Source organism: Fukomys damarensis, unplaced genomic scaffold, assembly GCF_012274545.1.
Source record: "Fukomys damarensis isolate Sample0158 unplaced genomic scaffold, DMR_v1.0_HiC HiC_scaffold_17, whole genome shotgun sequence".
Taxonomy (NCBI): domain Eukaryota; kingdom Metazoa; phylum Chordata; class Mammalia; order Rodentia; family Bathyergidae; genus Fukomys; species Fukomys damarensis.
The window spans coordinates 52,127,150-52,149,072 of NW_022900929.1; positions in this window are offsets into that span (position 1 = coordinate 52,127,150).

A 21,923-nucleotide genomic window follows, 5' to 3' on the forward strand; every position below is an offset into this window, starting at 1 on the left:
CTTGTAGTTACTTGGTCATAAGGGATTAGGAAAGTGCTTACCATTTTTATTCATCGCAGTTATAAACAACTGATTAAAAGCCATTTTGGTAACGGAGCTATTTTCTTCCACAAAATGTAACAGTCCAGTTATCATTATAAGGAAAATTAATATTTTATGTATAAAATATGATACTCTAATAATAAATTTTTAATTAAGGATTTGTACACATAGAAAAAAGATTTTAGGAGTATTTACTACTGATTGTTACTGTTGACTGAATTGTGTCTCCCCAAAGATATGTTCAAAAGTCCTGAACCCTAGTACCTATGAATATGACCTTATGTGGATATAAGGTGTCTTTGCAGGTGTAATTATGTTAGGATGAAGTCATTCTGGATTAGAATAGTTCCTAATCCAATGACTGACGTTCTTATAAAAAAAGAAAATTTGGATACAGACCAAGGAGAATGTCACATGGCTGCATTGGTAGAGATGGGATTGGTGATTCCACAAGCCAAAGAATGCCAAGGACTGAATCCATGAGAGGAGAGGAAGAATGCAGCTAGGATCTTTTCCCAGAGCCTTCCTCTCAGAGCCTTTGAAGAAGGCATAGGCCCTGCCAACATCTTGAGCTTTGTTTTCTAGCCTCCAGCATTGTCAGACAATATAGCTTTGAACTAAGTTTCCAGTAATGTATTTTTTAATCACAGCTCTAGGAAATAATATAGAGATTGCTGTTTCTAAGAAGAATCGTTTTGCAGCCCAGTGTCTAAAGCTGGAAGAATCAGGGACCAGAGATATGTTGTCTTCCTCATTTTGTTTCTATGTAAGATCATAAAAGGTGCATGTTTGTAAATGATAAGACTATAATATTGGAAGTGGATATACACAAAAATTAAGTAGAGGGGAAATTCTGAAGCAAGGAAGTTTAAAGAAAATTTATTCCTGAAGCAAATGTCAAAATAGTTTCAATGTTCAAATTCAAGAGACAATCAGGAAAAAAGCCTATACATTTAAGTCAGGAAAATATCTCATTCTTAGAAACGAGGGCTAATTGTGATATGTTTTAAAGTAATATGTCTTAGTGCTAATAAGAATTTTGTCTACAATGTGACAAAAATAATTTACTTTATTTATAGCTCTGTATTGACATGTTAAAAATAGCTGAAGTTGCTCTTTTCCTTGAGTAGACTGTTTGAAGTGATTATTAAATTTTTCACTAAATCATTAAGGTCTAAAAAGCTGCCAAGGGACATTCACGAATGAAATGAAATTCTTCTATTAATTAAATGAGGAACTGCATTGTCTTATGACTGACAGTGTCAATATTTGAATAATTTAAATCCTGAAAGATTGAAACTATGAGATTACAAAGGAAGTAATTTAAGAAACACAAATTTCTCAGTGGCTACCATAGTAGGTTGGTAGTTACCAATAAGAAAACGCATTAAGTTTTCTAAGTATAGTGGATGTTACAATCTTTTTTTTGTTTTGTTTTGTTTTGCTTGCAAGGCAGGCCACCGAACCGCTGAGCTACATCCCCAGCCCTGATGTTACAATCTTTTGTAGCCATATTCAGCCACTTTGGATAGATGATCTTGTCACTTTTTCACCGAATTTTTTTAGTATCAAGATTATTTCTCTCTAAAAGATTACCTGAGCAGTTTCAATACTGTGCTTTTCCTCAGGTACTTTTAACTTTCTCTTTGTAATGCTTCTCACCCCGATACAACTCATTAATCAAATCAGATGGAAGAAGATATGTTTCCCATGGCTTGATCTTGACTTGTACTCAAGATGATTAATCATTGTACAACAAGAGTGAGGTCTCCATACTCCATCACCTGAGTTAAAAGAGAGGGCTACAAAAGTAATGATCTGGCAAGAAGTCTTTTAATAATAGTTCAATAGTAAGAAGACATTAATCTATAATTTTTATACAATATATCAGTAAATAAAAGATTTGTATCTTCCTTGGAATATTTAGCCACCTTTTTATTGAGATTTTTATAATTTTTGATGTTCACATACAATTGCTACATAAATATTTTCAGTTTATTAATGCTGTTAGCATAATTTCTAGGGGAAAAGGTCATCATTGTATAGCACTTTTATATGTCAAAATGCTAATCACTCTTTTTCCCCAATTTGATGTTTTCTTTTCTTTTTTTGTGAAAAATCTGACAGCAAGATTCACAGTTGAGAAGTAAATTTGAATAGACACAGGAGGGCATAAATGCTAAAGGCTGCTGGAATGAATACAATTCTGAGGAAGAAAACACACCACTGATCACTTTTGATTTCCTTTTCTCCTTACCCTGTCCTCTGTCTCCTTCCCCAAATGCCTTTCATCGTCCCTAATATGTCCAAACCCATTTCCTGCCGTCTCTCCTTTATTTTGCTCTTTATTTGTATTTTGGGTTTCTCATACAAGAGAAACTATATGATACTTAAGTTTTTATTCCTGACTTACTTCACTTAATTGTATGATCTCAAGATCCTTTCATTTTCCTACAAATGACTCAAATTTGTCTTTATGGCTGAGTAATACTCCATCGTGTGGATATACCATGTCTTCTTTTATCAGCCTCCTTCATAAAGAAGCACATTATATACAGATAGAGATAGTTTCACACCTTCATTTCCTAACCATTCCCCTTGTAGTTGAGCACTGTAATGAGCAGGAATAGTGAGAGTGAATGTCCTTGTCATGTTCCTGGTATCAGAGGGAAAGCCTCTTTAATTTGCTGTTGTCTGTGTGCTTGTCATAAGTTACTCTTATCATTTTAAGATAAGGTCACTATACGCATACCTATTTTGTCAGTTTTTTAAAAAAATCCCAAATAGATGTTGGATTTTCTTAAAAGTTATTTCCCCCACATCTATTGAGATGTTTTTGTGATTTTTATCCTTACATTCACTTATGCAGTGTATTTTATTTATCAGTTTATGTATTTTGTGCTGTTCTTGCATACTTGGGATGAGGCTGACTTGGTCAAGATGTCTGACCTTTTGAATGATTTGTTCCTCTTTCCAAGTATCCTGCTAAAGATTTGTGTTTCCAGGTCCATTAAAGACACTGACCTGCAGTTTTCTTTTTTTGTTGAGTCCTTTTCTGGTCTTGGTGTCAGGGTAATTTGGCTTTGATGAATGAGTTTGGCTGCATTCCTTCCTTTTCACCTTCATGGCAGAGTTTGAGAAATATTGGATTAATTTATTCTCTGAATTTCTGGTAAAATTCAATAGTGAAACACTTGGGTGCTGGGGCTTTCTTGGTAAGCTTTATACTTCTGCCTCAATTTAATTGCCTTGTTTTTCTCAGGATTCATGCATTTTTGTGTTGACTGTTGATCAGTTGGTCTAGAAAGCTCTGTCACTAGAGGAGTTTTTATTGAATGAACTTCTTGTATGTGCTTTGGGTGTGATTCAGTCTGCATCTACTGAACTTTCTCAAATTACAAGGATCGGTTTCTGGAACTGAATTGCAAGGAGAGAACAATCACTGGTAATATCAATACTCAAAGAACAAATCATTTATTATTATACAATTCAAAGCTTGTTTGGAAAGTCTTCTACTCTTCCAATAGTCCAGGAATACACAAGATTAATAACGGTAGAAAAAGTGCTGGAAGGTAAGAAAAAAGAAGAAAAAAAAAGAATTTAGAAATAAACAAATGAGGACAAACTGAGAAAATGGGAGACTAAAGAGAATCAAAGGTAGATAAACAGAAAGGGGAAAATAGTTTTTGATGATATAATCTTGATAATTATAATATAAAGAAAGAAGGAGGAAGGAGGACTGAGTATATGTATGGGGATGGAGGGAAAAGAATAGAGAGATGTACTCATGAGTAGGGCAGTCTCTGGGGATTGTATTTAACCCCTAAACCAGCAGAAATCCTATTAGAGGACCTAAGCAAAGGCCTCTGGGGAGGGAGAAACTGACAGGCCAGTGTGAGACACTGTGAGCCAACACATGATAGCTCACATTCATCTATAGCCTACCTGCCCTCAGATATACTCTAAAATAGGGAAAACGTACAAAATGATGTCTTAGAGTAGTTTGCGGATAGGCACATGAAAAGAGGGGGAAGGGTGGAGAGACTTGTCAGGATAGGAGAGGAGAAAGGAGAAAAGACAATGGCGGGGTGGAACTTCAGTGGACCGTGAGAAAGGGCAGGCGGAGGTTGAGACCCGTTAACGACCTCACAGAATCGCCAACTTTAAAGACCCTAGAAACAACGCATAGTAGGTGGGATGTTAATATCTCATTAATCTAATTTATATCATAGTACAATATCTATGCTTAGTATTGAGAATAATCTCAGTAGTTTATGTATAAAGGAGATAAACAGGTAGAAAGTGAAAGCTTAATATATAATTAGGGATATATAGAGATCCACGATATATCTATCTGTCTAGATACAGATATAGATATCTATAGATACGTATATATAGATCTCTCTATATATAGATATAGATATAAATATATATCTATATATAGAGAGAGAGATTGGTGGAATATCTATATCTATCTATCTATCTATCTATCTATTTATCTATCCACAAGATAGGAGAAGGTATGAAGAGGAAAATAATGAAGACAAAGTATGAGACTCCAAATGTTAGATAAGAAAAGAGATCTGGATGGTTTCTTCCAACTCCAGTTGTTCAGCTTCACAAAAGATTCCTCTGTGGCCTTTAAATTCAGTGGCCTTTAGGCTTGGCAGAAGAGATCGCTTTGTGTAGGGTTCAGGAGTGTTTGGGCTGGCATGGGAAGGAGTTCACATTGGCACAGAACTCAGTAGTATTACAGGTCAGTGAAACAGTTCTTTTCTGTGTCCCCCAATCCCAGTGGTTACAGCCCTCGAAGTTCTCAGGGTCTCACACACCCTGCCTGGTGCTGAGCCCCTAAGCAGGGTGCTCTGTTGGCTCATCTCGGTCTCTAGGTCTCACCAGTCCCCAGCCACTCCCCAGTCACTCCCCTCTGAGTGATTCTCTGGCTTGCGCTGTTTTCTTGTCACCCTGTTCTGTGGAGGCCCATTCTTGTGAATATGTCACTTGCTGGCCTCTGTCTCCCAGTGGAAGAAAAATTGGGCAGGGTGGGCCCTAGCTGTGGGTTGCTAGGCTGGGTTCCAAATAGCAGTTTTTATTTTGGTTTATTCACTCACGGGTACTTGAACGTTTTCTAAGATGTTGACCTGACCTGGGTTGTAAGCAGACAGCATTAAAAGCCAGCTTTGCTTCTTGTTCCACACATCACCTGATGGTCATTTTCTCCAAGTTGTCTTCACTTTCTCGGGTTTTTGTCACATCCTCTGTAATCCAAGGACCCTAGTGAACATCTGAGAATCTCCTGAGCACTGCTGTTTCCAGCCCTCCATGCTTCTCCTCAACAATTTTGTTGTTGTTGTTGTTGTTTTGTTTTGTTTCACCACTTCAGGTCTTTAAGCCTTTCATCTTTTTCAGTTTTCTATAAAGTGAAAGGTAAAGGTCTAATTGGCATCTTTCTCCCTTGACTGAAGAGATCATCTTTCTCTCATTCTGCATTCTTGGCATCTTGGTGAAAAACATCATGGCGATAAATCTACAGATTTATGTCTGGGTTTTCTAGAACAGGTACATTGGTCTTTCTGATTTCCTTACGGAGATAACTTTATTAAAACAAACAGATGAACACGATTTTCATGGATTCTGCCTCCATCATCTTTCCGCTCACCCTTGAGAAATTGTGCAAGGCTAACTTTACTTTTTTCTGGTACTGCAGTTTTGGCTTGTCATGATAATCTCTTCATTTCTGATTTGGGTTCTGAAACTTCATGATCACTTTCATCATTAACTTCAGCAGTTTAAAGTCTCCTATTTGTCCTAGCTGATGCTGTCACTTTTCTCCGTCCTCTATTAGTCTTTTTCTGAGTGGATTTTGGTCTGTGGGCTGCTTTGGCATGATCCCTGAGAAAAGCCATATATACTTTTTTTTTTTTTTTAATCTTCACATTGAAAAGTAGCAGTAGTTGTGTTGTCATCCTGTGCAGCTACGGACTGGTCACTGAATCTTGACTTTCTTTAAAGCTTTCAGGCATGGTGTATCATTTTTGCACCAGAATTTCATACAGTAGAACGAGAAGATCTTTTGCAAGATTGTTTCTGAGTTTAAAAGATCCAGGATGTAAAGGAACCTTTCCTACAGGATCCTACATCTTTGGGAAGTCACTCCACCTCCTGAGCAGGGAGATTGCTGGGCACCAGAGGGTAAATATACTGTGCACCAAAGGGAGGTCACCACGGGGGAAAAGTCTCCCACACTTTCACTAAAAGCTACATGGTCAAGCAAGGCCATGACTCATCCTGATGGCTGACACTGACAGAGGAGCTGAGAGGCTGTAAGCATGGTTCCAAAATAAGGCCTGAAGCGACTTAGCTGACCTTAATAATTAGATAGCAAGAGGTTTGTGTGACTGACACAGGTCTCACTTTCACTTAGTCTTAAACACCCAGAAGAAAAGAATAACCAAAAGAGGTATAAAATAATATCATAGTAATAAAGCTAGGTATAAAAAGGGTCTCCAGTCACTGACCCCTTCTGACAGTTTTCAGCTCCACCAGTAGCTGAACATGGTTATGGATCATTAGGAAAAAAACTATGGTAAAAACTGTAAGAGCCCAGCTAGAGTTTTATATTTCTTAGTGAAATTTGTTCTTCAAATTGTCTCTTACCTTACAGCTAAAACTAGAGAGACCAATGACAAAGTATCAGACTTATAGATAACCTGATCAATGAAAGAATCTAAGACCAGCAGGTTCAATCACTATTTCAATTTCTAAGTGTGACTTTCTCCCCTACCTGCCCTTTCATTCTAGTGTGATCATACTTAGATTATGCATACATTAATTTTTTAAAAGTTTTGTTAATTCTTGAGCAGAGGCTGCCAAACTCCAATCAATCATGCAAATGGAACCAATGACAAACGTGCTAGACTTCATTTCCTGGGATCCACCAGATAGACCTTGTAAACAGCTCATAACTGCTAAGCTATATGACTTCTATGTTGGATTCTGAAGTCCTCTGGACCTTCTCCTTATCTTCCTTGTGGGCTATATTCATAGCAATCCTTCTGACCTTATAATTTGGCCCATGCATTCTTCACTGTCTCTTTGGCTTTGACTCCTGTAGATTTAGAAGCTATGCAGCTACCAAGATAATAACAGCTGGCACCTACCGATGTCCTTTAGATAGACCCTCTGGAGAGTAACTCTAACTGCTGATCACAACTACAACCCTCTTCATTTGGAAGTAGTCAGAGCTGTCTTTGCCCTTTGCTCCCCGCACAGCAGTTAGGGGCACTTCTTCAGAGGGGGAGATATTGCAGATAGGTAATTAATATTGCAGATAGGTAATTAGATATCTTGTAGGCCATTAGGCAGGACCACCCTCAAGGAGCCAACACAGCAATGAACCAACACGGAGAACAATCAAGACACATTCAGTGAAGGCCAGAATTGTAAAAGGAGAGAAACTACTATACCCTTTTGCTTTCCCTGGGGATAAATAGCAGTGATTGATATTCTAAATAAGTTTCAATCACCTGGGTAGGGGGGCATGGGTAGGTCTCAACTCAGCCTTTCCAGGAAACATCCCTGACCCCCACCCTTACTGAAAATCTTTGTACCCTTGCTACCTGACTTGCTCCTCCATCTAACCCCCACTTAATCAATATTACCTGGGTGACTGTACTCGTAATCTTATTGGTTGGTCATGGTTTTGCCCCACCTCATGCCCACCTTGTAATTTTCCACTGGGTCTTATAGTTTTATCCCACTTTGTACCTGCCTCGCCACATAGCTTTGCTGTATAAAAGATCTTGGACAAAATATCTTGGGCAACCTGCTTTCTGGTCCCCCTTCTGTCTCTCTCAAACAGAAGCTTTCTTTCCCTCAATAAATTTTTCCTACTTTTAAATATAAAATAACTCAAAACATTTTTTTTTCTTGGTACTAGAGATCAAACCCTGCACCTTGTGTTTCCAAGGCAGGTTCAGTGCCACTGATCTAAATCCCTGGCCCTCAGATCTTCTGTATAGACCCAAATTTATGGTGAATATGGATTTGTTAAGATCTCATAGCAAATTTTTTATAGCCAAGTTGATATGCACTTTTTAAGAATTATGTTTACTAGTGCTTGTTTGTAGTACATAATAACATTCATCATGGGGAGTAGGTACATGAACGAAACTTATTTTAATTATTTTTATTTCCTTTTGCCTTCTCTCCCTCCCCCCTCTTTCTCCTAGATGGAGACTGGTAGTTGTGAAGACCATGTGTAAAAATCCCAGGCTGAGAATATCTGGAATGGGAAATTTCTTGCCCACCTCACAAAACTCAAAGATGAGGCCTGACCTTTGCAAGGAAGAAAAATAAATCTGGAAATTTAGGTAGGGGACAGACCCTTCTGGGCTTTAGTCTGTAAGTCCTGCTTATTTTTTGCTACCATAGTAATACTGCCTAAAGCTTTTAAGAAGAATATGACACAATCCAATTTATATTTGTAAAAGACAAGAACTGGTATTTTCTGGAAGGACCAAAATGAAACAAGAAGCCACTAAAATAGACACGGAGAGATGACATAGTAGTAAAGACACATTTTGGAGATAAAATGAGATATCTAGATGTCTTCCTGGTATATGACCATGGGCACTGGGGAAAGGATCACTGACATGGTGCTGGCTTCTGCGACTTTGTGGATGTGGATGCCAATCAATGAAATGAGAGACTGGAAGTTGTTTATTTGGCCTAAATTACTAAAAAGAGATTGGTTTTATAGATAGAAATTTGATAATAATCAGAATTTATATCGGAATTTATGATCAAAGGAGTTTTCACTGTTCAAAGAGTATAGAAAAAGAAGAGGACAGAACCCAGCATTTTATCTTGTGGTTCAAAATTTTGAAAGTTTGATAGAAGAAAAGAAACTGGCAAAGAAGTCACCGCTTTGATATATCCTTTTCCCATGTCTATGTCTTGTAGGGTCACACTTCTATAATCTTTTCTGCAATCATCTACTCATCCTTTGCAGCATAATTCAAATATCATCTCTTTTGTGATACTTTCCCTGGTCAGAATTAATGATTTTCTAATATGCATAGCTGCTAGTGCTACAATAAATTATAACTGCTTAGTCAACATTTAACAAGTGATTATTAACTGTGAAATATGCTTTAATATGTGTCACCATCTCATTTAATCCTTATTATGACTTTGGGGGTTAGATAGCATTATGCTTTTTTATAGATGAGACACCAAAGTAACTTACAACTTGTTACTTATGGAGCTGGAGTTGAGTCCAAGCTGTCAGCAGATGAAGCCTTTGTAATTTCCACACCGTTATGCTTCATACATATCTAGAATTTTGCTTTCATAGTATGCTATGTTTTGCATGTAAAAATAATTGTAAGCATATCTATAGCATTGAATAGGAATTTAAACAGAAGTTTAAATTATTTTTTTCTTTGATTATTTCCCATACTAAACTGAACAATTCATAGGTTGCTGAGTTCTAGTCCAGGAGGTACACTTTCATGTATGGTAGACACTAAGTTTGTTGAATAATTAAATGAATATAGATCCTTGAATTTGAGAGTTTTTCTAATATTTTAAATTCTTCTGCTTAATCTCTTGTTTGTATATCTATGTATTTATTTGCTCAGTATTAGGTGTGGATGGATTTCTAATTTCATGAATTAAATTTTGAATATGTTTCAGTAAGTTTGTTAGACCCAAGTTTTATTTATTTTTATTTATTTTTTTGGTACTGGGGATTGAACTCAGGTCCTTCCGCTTGTGAAGCAGGTGGTGGAACCACTGAGCTAAATCCCTGGCCCTCAAGTTTTATTTTTTGCATCTTTTTCTACCCAAGTTACTTTTCCCCAGGTTACATCACCAAAATATCATGCTGGTTGTTTATTAAATTATTTCATGTAATTTGTTCTAGGTTATTATCTCATGCAATTTGTTCAAGCCTATCTTTTTTTTTTTTTCTGGATTCCCCACCATTTTGAAGTAGTCTTCTATTACTAAGAATTTAATTTCATGCTGCTCTCAAGTATCTTGAATAGAGACCAAAATGTGTGTGAATTCTGGAAGCATAAAATACTAATTTTGTATAATTCACCGGAGATAAATGTTCTTTGCTGTAAAAATGCAATGAAAGATACAGAAATATTCTTTCTAAGTAATATTCAGCACATTACCTTTCATTATTAAAATTATGAAACAATACAGATTCAGATGGGCTTAAATTATTGCTGAATTAAAAGATAAACTGTCTCTGTTTTAATAGTGCATGAGTTCTGCTCATTTAAATATTTTACTTTGTCAAGCAATTTCCAGTGAGACCTTTCCTGCGATCAAGAAGCTTTTATTGCTTTGATATACCTTCCAAAAGGCAAGCTGTTTTTTCTCATATAATTGAAATCAAAACACTCCAAAACAAAATATTTCCTTGCAATACAATATTGAAGAATCAGAAGGAATGTATCATTGCAAACTTACAAAGCAGTAGCTTTTTCTACTTTATTTGCATGACAATTTTACTACTCAGCCCAACATCCACAAAATGAAAGAGAAAAAGTTTATTTTAGCTCACTGTCTGTTGAGGTTTCAGTCCACAGTCAGCAGTTCAGGGCGTGGCAGGCCGAAAGCAGGAAGCAGCAAGGAGGCCATCCTCCTTTTCCCTTTTATTCCATTCAAGATACAAGCCTATTGGTTTGTGCCAACGACACCCAGGGTGGGCCTTTCATTATCCACACCCAGAAGTATGCTAAACCAATCAGCCGACTAATTTAGTACCACTTCATCCATATCCACACACCCTAGATTCAGCCACCTCTTTAAAGCCCCCTCTATGAGCAAATAAAGCTTTGAGGGACATCTAGATACAAGGGGTAACATCCCCCATGGCCACTTCTAGGTTTACTAAGATGTAGGCTATGTTCTACATTTAACAGGCTCTTTTTGAATACAAAGAGACGTCATTGAAAGCAATTGCATATCACTGCAAAAGATGTTCGCCTTGGAAATAAATTTCTAAATTGATCAATATTCTTATTCTTTCTTTCTTCCTTTCTTTCTTTTGTTCTTTCTTTCTTTCTTTCTTTCTTTCTTTCTTTCTTTCTTTCTTTCTTTCTTTCTTTCTTTCTTTCATTTCTTTCTTACTGGAGATCAAACTCAGGACCTTGCACTGAAGAGGTAAGTATGGTGCCCCTAAGCTAAATCCCCGGCCCCATATTCTTTTCTTTTGATACCGAAATACCATAGAACTACTTGGCAATCCAGCTTCCCTGTAACCATTTACCCAAAGAGAAAAATCAATGCATTCACCAAATATTAACCATTTTCTAACAAGTCTTTTTACCTGGCAGGAGGTGAGTCACTCCTAAGTTTATGTATTCTCTAAGTTACTATGCCCTTGCCAGTTCTATCACCCGGAATGCCATGCTGTTTGGTGATTTTACATTTTGTGGATTAGGATGGTTAATATTTTTCCATTCTTCTGACCTTTTGCTTATCTTTAAACTAGCTATCCAGCAGTGCTTATACAAAGACAAATGAACTTGCATTTTAAAATTTATGACTCTATCCCTCTCCTTTATGTTCATTTTTATGCAGTCTGTCTTGTTCTCCCAAAGAATCTCAGGGATTTCACTGGCTCAATACAATGGTATATGTTGGTTACCCAAAATCTTGATATTGGTTAAACACTCGGTAAAGTCTTAGTATTATAGGATCTGCTATCTCTTTGGTGCAATCAACTTTCCTATAACTATCATTATTATCAACATTAATTCAAAAATTCTTCACCTTTCATGTACTAATATAATTTATGCCAAAGCTGGATAGTTGTATTAAAATATCATTAACCAAGGATATAAAGTTCACTGTAAATACACAAATAGCTAATTTCTTGTTCTGCCTAAGAAAATTGTTTTTATTTTTCAGCAAACATGTTATTCTCCACTAAATTTTCCTCTTCTCTTACTTAGAAAATTTAGAAAACTTTAAAAGTCCTAAATTTACTTGTCCTCATGACATATAGGTAACAATCTATCTCCTACTAATTAATTTCCACTGTTGTGATCTCCCATTTGAAGTAATTTCCACTGACTCTGTCCACCTTTTGTTAAGATTCACCTGTGTATTTAACTAGAATCTGTTTTGTATTCCTTTCCCTTTCCTGAGTCGAACCTCTCCCTTGCTGCTGTCATTTCACCTCGCCTTGCTTGTGTATTCCCTTGTCTTGCATCATCTATTTCTTTTCATGGGATCCTGTCCTCGTGTGTGTGTGTGTGTGTGTGTGTGTGAATGCGTGTGTGTGTGTGTGTGTGTGTGTGTGTGTGTGTGTGTGGAGGAGTCTAGACTGAAAATACTTTTTTTCTCTTTTCCCTCTCTCTTTTTTTCTTCACTGTTTTCCACTTGCACTTTTCTCTTTTTAACACTTAGTGGTGCCTTTTCAGAGTCTGGAAATGACCCATGACCTCTCTGGAATACTTCATTCTTTGCAAACATGCCCTTCTCCATGCTGTGTTTTTTCTTTTACTCCCCAACATTGCGCTCAACTTCTCTGATATGAATATTTCTCTTTTGCATCCATTTTATTCGTGTTCTCTAAAGTGTAAATAAAAACAGGTGAAAAAGTAAAATAGGTAAACTCTAAAATAGATAAATCATGAATCAGTTTTCAACCCTCCTCTTTTTCCAATGTTCTCTTTTTCCTCTATGTGTGATCTCTATGTATACCTATTGTTTCTATGTTTGTAATGTCTAAATTCACTATTGCCAACTTTACATGCCAGATGTGACTCTTCAGCTACTTGGTGAATGCATCATACATTTGATTAACATCTTTTAATTTATTAACATATGTAAGGCCTTTCGTTATCTATCATCTGAATGCTATTCACATTTCATAGTAACACTTTCCCGCACTTGTCCTTCTTAATTACATTTAACTCAATTTAATAATTTAAGTATTTTCAAACATGTCCTTTCCCTACTTTCTGTTTGCTTCTGCATTTTGTTCCACCTGTGATACGATTTACACTTTGAAGCTCTTCACAGGTAAGTATCTTGCATAGGTATCTACCTCCCAATCTTCCAGAGCAGGATGGGATCTTCCTTTACTGCTTTTGCTTCCTTCTAATGTTTTCTTAGCTTCTTCGTGCTTCTGACCTATACACAGTAGTCAGATTTCAATATTCATGTCAAGTATTTGTTGAATTCCTACTGAATCCTACTGACATTTTAGTTACCTGTGTCCAGAATTCAGCCTTTGGACCCATGGTTTCTAGAGTCTAGAAACAGAATTTTCTTACCTAAGTTTATGTCTTTGAGGCAGCTAACAGTGTTTTTTTCATTTCCCACAGAAACATTTAATATAAATATTCAGGATATATAAATATTCAGCTAGTTACACATTAAACTTCTTAGCATTTAGATTAGAAAAATTGAATATCTTTCTTTCCTCATTGCCACTCAATGATTGTTTTTCCGCATATGGCTCCACATTTGTTATTATGGCTATGCATTCTTTTCACTTTTACCAATGAGGATATTATTTAAGAAGCATCAATTTCTATTTGTATTTCCCATTTAAAACACTTCACATAACAGTCAAGCAAATAACCAAGAAAGTGAAGAGACAATCTACAGATTGGAGAAAAATATTTGTAAATCACACATCTGAACTGGGCTGATATGCAGAGTACTGTGGAGCTTCTCAACTCCATAGTGAAATTCCCCCCAAAATCTAATTTAGAAATAACAAATAGATCTGAATAAATATTTCTCAACAGAAGGTATACAAATGGCTCACAGGTGCATCAGAAAGCTGAACACCCATATTCATCAGGGAAACAGAAATAAAAAACACAATGGAATGTCATCTCACCCCGGGAAGAATGGCTAGCAACAAAAGGACTAATGATAACAAGGGCTATGGAGCTTGTGGGAAAGAGAGCTCTGGCCGTCTTTGGCTGGGAATGTGCATTAGTACAGCCACTAGGGAAAGCGGTATGGAAATTGCTCAAAAAATTAAAAATAGAGCTATCAGATGATCCAGCAACCCTATGAATGTATATAAATCTAAAGGAAATGATATCTATATGTCCAAGAGGTATCTACACTCCAATGTTCATTGTAGCACTACTCACAACAGTCAAAACTGGGAACAACCCAAGTGTTTGTCAGTGAGGAATGGATTGAGAAAAAGTGGTACACATACATAATGGAATACCATCCAGATATAACACAGAATTAGATCTTACCATTTGTGACAAAAGGGGCGAAAGCAGAGATCACCATGTTAGGCAAAATAAGCCAGGCACAGAAACACAAGTACTGAATGATCTTACTTGCACATGGAATCTGAAAATGTCGATCTCACAGAAGTTAAAAGTAGCATGATTATGACTAGTGGCTGAGAGAGCTGGGGAGATAATCTGATATGCAGTATTAAAGAGGGTGATTATAAAGAAATGATATTGTTCTGTACATTTCAGAAAGCAAAACAGGAGGTTTCGAAAGTATTCATTATAAAGAGACAACAAATATTTGAGAAGATAGCTATGTTTAATCTCATTTAAACATTGTTTAACATATACACTTTTTTACTAATATAGATATTGCTATAGACACTGCATCTGCTCTCAAGAACTTTGTATTAACAAGAGAAAATGACCAAGGTAAAAAGTTATAGCAAGATGTAATTAAGAGCTAAGTAAAATTTGCTTTTAGGACATTATTGCAGAAATGAAGGAAATTTGGCCAGAAAACAGCAAAAGCACATACATTAATAGCAAAAAAAGCTGGAACATAAGCTTAGAATTTGACACAACTGACATAAATTGAAAAAAATAAACACTTAAAAAAAAACAGGCTTTGGGCTGGGGATTTAGCTCAGTGATTCTGCTGCCTGCCTCTCAAGCACAAGGTCCCAAGTTCGATCCCTGGTATCAAAAAAAAAAAGAGGCTTTGCCAATTTGTGCATATTTTTTTTAAAGAGGGACAGAATCAGAAAATAAAAGTGTACAGCGTAAACAACAATAGTTGTTTAAGTAGTAGGAAAAGGCTTTAAAATTTTATAAATACTATGCAGGCATTTTTAGATTCAACTCATATATACCACATTCATCTCCTATACATATAGCCTTACATGCTGTGGCAGGCAGATAAAGATTATTCTGCTGAGTTCCTACCCACAAATACATGGCATTTTAATGCAGATTTGCTTTCATTTCTTTCAAACACCCTCAAATCCCACAGGGTAGAACAAAGTTTGCAGTGATCATTATTATGCCTGCTTTGTAACTGCCACCACTAACACTCTTTTTCTTAAAGAAGTGCCAATAAGAGGATGGTACTGAAATATCAGAGTGATTAAATGTCTGATAGGTTTAGAAATTTACATTCCTTTCTTCTTTCTTGGAAGCACAACGCGCCCATTGTTTCTTAGAAACCTGGATGGTTGTTGTTCCACAGTACATGCACATGGTGAAATGGCTACAAACTTGAACTCTGCATGAGTGTTTGTAATGTCTTAGTAGAACCCTGCTGAAAGAAGTCTATGTAGCAGAGAGATAGTCATTTTACTTTCTTCCCATACAACATTCAATCAGCAGTCTAACCTGATTACACCTCAGTCCAAGATGTGATTCATAATTTTTGGCTTACAATTGTGAAATATTATTCCAAGCTTTATGTTACAAAAACAGAGGGCCAGATTTTCTTCTGAAACCTACTGAGCACTGGCTGTATACATATAGTTTAGATTTAAAAATTAGTTTGACCTAAAATTTATTTCAACATACATAAAAAATATGATTAACTCTTCTGAATGGAATTATCTCTAAAGGCTCAGGATTAGAGGTGAAGGCATTTTGCAAACATGAAGCTCTGAGTCTGTAAGAGATTAAGTACCACAACTTTATTTTTCTTTTTTATTGGGTACCGGGGATCAAACTTGCGCTTATGAGGCAGGTGCAGCAGGACTGAGCTAAATCCCTGGCCACAAGTACCAAATCTTTTATAGCAGCATTCTTCAAGCTGAAAATAGAACCTAACATATAGATAAGTTAAACATATAGATAAGTTAGACATTTAAGAAAGAAAAATCTCACTGACTAACATATTCTAGAGTTCTCCCTGTGGCATACTTGAATTTCTGGGTTTTCTCCCAGTGGTCTTGTTTGGTTTTGTCTTTTTAAACATTGCAATTTTGGCATTCACATGAGAACATAAAATCAATATTTGACCTGACTTAGCAAAATTTTGTTATAATGAAAGCAATGATTATACTTCATTAGGATAGGAGGAATATTCATTTAATAAAAATCAGCATGTATTAGAATTGAGATTTCTGGACTGCTCTTCAATTTTTACAATAGTTTCATTATTTTCTTCTGGGTAAAGAAATTTTCATCTACGTCTTTATTGTACTCAAACCTATTCTGTTCTTTTTTCTCATTGAATTTATTGGTACATTTTAGGTATACAGTACAGTTGCATTCATCATTGGGATCTTGTACCTTTACATGACAGGTCTTGGTTTTCATTTTTTCCCCTTACCCCTGCCCTCCCTACACCCACCTCCCTATCATGCAGTTAGGAATAAAAAAGTGAAGTCACAATAGATCCAACAGAAATCGAGAAGATCGTCAACACCTACTTTGAGAAACTGTACTCTGATAAGATAGAAAACACAGAAGAAATGGACAGATTTCTAGAAACTGAATTACCAAAGTTGAAAGAAGAAGATAAAGAATTCTAAACACTCCAATTGCAATCAGTGAAATTGAGAATGTAATTAAAACTTTACCAACAAAGAAAAGCCCAGGTCCTGATGAATTCATTGCTGAATTTTACAAGACATTTAGAGAAGAACCACTGCCACTACTCTTTAAACTCTTCAATGAAATTGAAAGGGAAGCTATACTTCCAAATTCATTCCTGGAAGCAAGTATTACTTTGATTCCAAAACCAGGGAAAGACCCAACTAAAAAAGAGAACTACAAGCCAATCTCCTTAATGAATATAGATGCAAAAATCCTTAATAAGATACTAGCAAGCAGAATACAGAGGGTCATCAAGATCATACATTCTGACCAAGTCAGATTTATTCCAGGGATGCAAGGATGGTTCAACATACATAAGTAAATAAATGTAATACACTATATTAGCAAAGTGAAGGACAAAAACCATATGATTCTCTCAATACATGCAGAAAAGGCATTAGACAAAATTCAACATCTATTCTCTTCTCTTTGGGGATAGCTTTAGAAGAAAAGGGATATAATGTATCTAAGCAGAGCAGTGTATGTTTATAATGATAGCACTCTGGGAAGGTGAGGTGGGAGGATCAAAAGTTCAAGCTTAGCCTAAGAAACACAGCAAGACTGTGTCTCCACAATAATTTTGTGTAAAAGTTGGGGTAGTACCTCAGAGAAAAGGCCCAGAGGGTTCAATCCCTAGTACTCCCCCAACAAAAAAAAAGGAAAGAAAGAAAAGGCATATGCTGGGTGTTTGAAGTAATAATTTAGAATAAAAATAATTGCACATTTATGATATCTAGACAAATTTTAAAATTAAAAAAATGAGTATTCACCAACAATTTATAATGATATGATATGCTTAAGAACAGTCTGTTGACCATGAAAACTTCTCCATCCTAACTAGATGATACAGGCCATTAAAGTTATTACCGTGACTAAAGGAAACTGGGATAATCAAATTTAAAAAGTAACTTTATACAATTTTAATAATCATGTAAAAGATGCTTGACTTGTTTTCTCTATTGGACATTTTTGGTTTGGTAAAACCAGTCTTCAATTATAACTTTTTAAAAAGTGCTAAATAAATGGAATTTATTTTGGTTACTTTTACAATTGAGGTAAAATCCAGTTGAAAATGTATTCAATTAAAACCTTCAACAAACAATTTCGGTTCTCTTTAGCTCTGACTGGAATAAATATGTATGAGAATTTGGGAATGAAACATCTATACCATCAGCTACTTGCTTTTTGTGAGCTTTAATAGTGCTGTGTCTGCTTGAATGGATTAAGAACTGCTCAGCAGATTGGTAAAGCACACCTCCAGGTGTGTTTGTGCATGACTGACATGCAGGCCAGCAAACTAAGGGGGAAGACCCGCCCTAACTGTGAGTAACACCAACCATTAGGCTTATAACCTTTTTTTTAGTAAAAGGGAGAGAAGATGGACACGTGCCCATTTTGAAAATGCCAGTCTTTCTGAGCAATTGTGCCCTTTGCTTTCCTTACCTTGGGACACTGATCACCAGGTCTCCAGTTTCTTCAGCCTTCCAACACACACCTGCACCAATGGCTTTCAGGTGAGCTTCCTTCCAGGCCATTGACATTGGTGCTCCATCATTAACCCTGCTTGTTTTGCAGCTTCCGTCTTCTTGGGCTGAGCAGTGACTGGACCTCTGGTTCTGCAGCTTGCAGATAGCTATTGTAGATTGTCACCCCCCTGTTCTGGAAGCCTACCTAATAAATCCCCTTGCATAGTTTTACATATAGTTTCTATTGTTTCTGTTGCTCTAGAAGCCCGTAATGAATATACTTCCTAAACTGATATGAATATGAAATACAGTACGACTCTACATATTCTGAAAGCAAGAAACAGGATAAACATCCAGAAACACTACAGACTGTTAACAATGCAGGTTTCTGCCTCTTGATTAATTCTACTCTTCTCTAGTGTAACACAAACTAAAAATACCTACAACAAAGAAAACTATCACCTACTCCCAGAAAAATCAACAGTCCAAAAGCCTAAAAAGTAAGTGTGAAGTTCAGCTACAGAATATCTTCTCACCATCAGGGAAGATTCCAATTCTCTATAGAAGTTGCTTCCAAAGGTAGGTTCTGCAACATCATCTGAAGATAGGAATACCACTCTCCCCTAAATAAAAGTATCATTCTGAAGGACTGTTTTAAATCTTTATACACCATACATGGGATTTTAAAAAGTGTAGAATACCAGTTCTGAAAAATAACTGGTGCTTTAACTTCACTACCAAGATGATCCTAAATTACAATAAGGGCTGATAGCAATGTTAGAGAAAATAAAAAACAATAAAGGCTCTGCTTTTGCCATGTATTTATTTAAAAACCTTTATCAGTACATGGTTTCGGTCTATAGTGGTTATATTCCTCCCGGGTAGCTGGTGCCTGTATATACCATATCGTAATTTTGTATCCCCTTTCCTTCTCTCTCCTCTCTCCATCTCTTGATTCCCTTCCCTTTTGCAAAAGATCTGTCTCCCTATTTGCTAATATCTGTCTTTTATTTTGCTCTTTATTCACATTTTGGGCTTCTAATATAAGAAAAACTGTATGATGTATGTCCATCAGCAGTTGAATAAAGACAGTGTAGTATTTGTACACAACGGAGGACCTCTGTGCTATAAAGGGAATAGACATGACTCATTTGCAGGAAAATGGATTTTCCTTGAGATTATAATGTTAGGAGAAATAAATCAGACAAATAGAAACTTTCTTAAGAAATAAAAAGCTAGCAATTAAAAAAAATAATAAGGGAAATGGATTTTTTTTTCAAAGAGCATTTAGTTGAGGAAAAAGCCAGCTAGTAGATATTTTGAAACTTTCAGTTACGAGGCTTCTGTCAAACCTTCTTAAATCAGCCCTTGCAGCATGAAAGCAGTCATACTACTCATGAAGAAATGGTAAATGGTGTGAAATTTTCTTATAAAAAGCTGAATGGTTCAAATTTGGACTTGGCTTATAGTTAGTGGACCTTATTTTGGACAATTATTTGTCAAGATTTTGGGCTAAAAACCAATAATTAACCAAAGCAAAGTACTAACTGTAATAAGTTGTCACAAATCACTTTATAGGCAGAAAAGATAACATAAACCTTATAAATTTACTGATTGATTTTGGATAAAACATTTTCAATAGAAAGTCTTTGAGTTAAGAAAATTGGGGGCCAGTGATTTAGCTCAGTGGTTCTGCCACCTGCTTCACAAGCGCAAGGTCCCGAGTTTGATCACTGGTACAAAAAAAATGGAACTATCAAATAATATGCAGCTATTTCTGTTCATCATAAATTTTACTCCACTCTTGAGCATTCTGTTGTATTTGCAAAAATTGACTGTGACACAGATAAACTCATCTAAAACATTTACAGATTCATAAATACATGTAAATACACAAACACACATACATTTATACACACATAAGCACATATGTATATAATAAAAAAAATGGAACTATCAAATAATATGCAGCTATTTCTGTTCATCATAAATTTTACTCCACTCTTGAGCATTCTGTTGTATTTGCAAAAATTGACTGTGACACAGATAAACTCATCTAAAACATTTACAGATTCATAAATACATGTAAATACACAAACACACATACATTTATACACACATAAGCACATATGTATATAATATAAGGGTACAAAAAAAGAGAAAAAAAAATCATGATTTTCATAGATGAAAGAAAGTGATGGTATTAAGAATCACACTCTGATTGATAGCCAGCTAGAGAGCCCAGGCTATCATCCAAAGTACTTTGTTGCCGCCTCTGTAACTTGAAAGTGAGAATATCTGTTTTACTGAGAGTTATTGAGGACTATGAATTAATCACATAAAGTGATGAACAGGATACTTGGCATAGAGTACACAGCTAATGAAGGTTAGACATTGTTTTATTAGGAGTTCTCCCCACAAAATGTCATTACTAAAAATTCATGTGACAGCTCCACAGCGGTCTAAATCAAGACATTGGAGATTTATCAAAAGAAGAACCTTACATGTTTTGAAGATCAAGTAGTATTCTTCCTAGACCAATATTGTTTGCACTGTAGCCTAGTAATGTTTGTCAGGAAAATTGTGTTCAGTCCACAGGCTTTCAGGCTGTGGGAGAAGGTGAGTGTTATGATACAGTATCAAAGTTAGTAAAGAAAAATGTGGAGGAGTATTTCGTTGAAGAAATAGAGAAGAAGGTATTGAATGTGAGATTGCATTAAAAACAGTACTATTTGGAATCACATTTGGTTTGAAGGGAAAGTAAATGAAAAGGAATTTAAAGGCAATGGAAACCCAGGAACTGCTTCTTCAGTGAGGAAAATTTGATAGTTTTTCTTAAACGTGTTGACATGGAAGAACGCAAGCTATTTAACATCAACTTTATTAAAAACAGTTGCATAGATTTGATGCTGTATAGGAAGTTCTAAACCTCAACTCAGAATTCAAATTACTACATAGAACTTTCCTCAAGTCTTTGGGGCTTAGTATTGGTTTTCTCAAGTGTAAATGAAGATAATTCTTCCTTACTGAAAAAGGGCCACTCAGGTTCACAAATGGCATGAAACAGGTAAAATAATTTTGAATTGTAAAAGTTCTCCAATGTAAGAAATGAATTATCATCTATTTATATATTTCCATAGTTAGACATTTGCTACCTTTTCACTTAGTGGATATGTAGGATATATTTTTATTTCTGAGCTAATTGTTCAGACACTAGTAAAAACAATAAATATTTGTCACATGAGTAACTAGATGGTAATAAAATGGAAAAAACAAACTGAGAAATGAATGCTGACTCATCTCTACAATAAATAAAGAAAACTTTAAAAATATTTAGATGTGTGGTTGGATGGATGAATAAGTAAATCTGTTACATGTGTGCTTATTTTTTCTGTCTTTTTTTGCTTTATATTTTTCTTCTATACACTCAGTCTAACATTGTACTTAAGACCTGATTATCTGGTGTATTCAGTGTGGAATTGTTTATTTTTTACCTCTAGTACTACTGTATTAGGCTAATAAGAATGTTGTGGGATCTGTTCATTACCTTGGGTTGCTCATTAATGAGATTCATGTGGGTTTCATTGTATAA